Source organism: Penaeus monodon, chromosome 11 (assembly GCF_015228065.2).
Source record: "Penaeus monodon isolate SGIC_2016 chromosome 11, NSTDA_Pmon_1, whole genome shotgun sequence".
Classification (NCBI taxonomy): Eukaryota; Metazoa; Arthropoda; class Malacostraca; order Decapoda; family Penaeidae; genus Penaeus; species Penaeus monodon.
In genome coordinates, this window is record NC_051396.1 from 11,229,222 (window position 1) to 11,229,539 (window position 318).

The window sequence follows — 318 nt, forward strand, 5'->3', positions numbered from 1 at the left end:
ATATTATTTTTGTTTTTTTTTTTTTTAATTTTTTTTTGAAAAATAAAAAATTGTTTTACATCAAAACCCAACAAAACAACTAAACCCAAAACAAAACTTTTATTATTTTTATCTATTAATAAAAGTCTTTTTGTGTGTTTCTTCTTTTTTTTTAAATTTTTCTTTTTTTCCCCTTTATTTTGTTTTTTCAGTTTCCCCCACACACCCCCCCCAACCCACCCCACCCCCACCCCCCCACCACCATATTCATTATACTTTGTTTTTTTTAAAAAATTTATACCCCCCCCTTTAAATTTTTCATTTAAAAAAATCTTATAA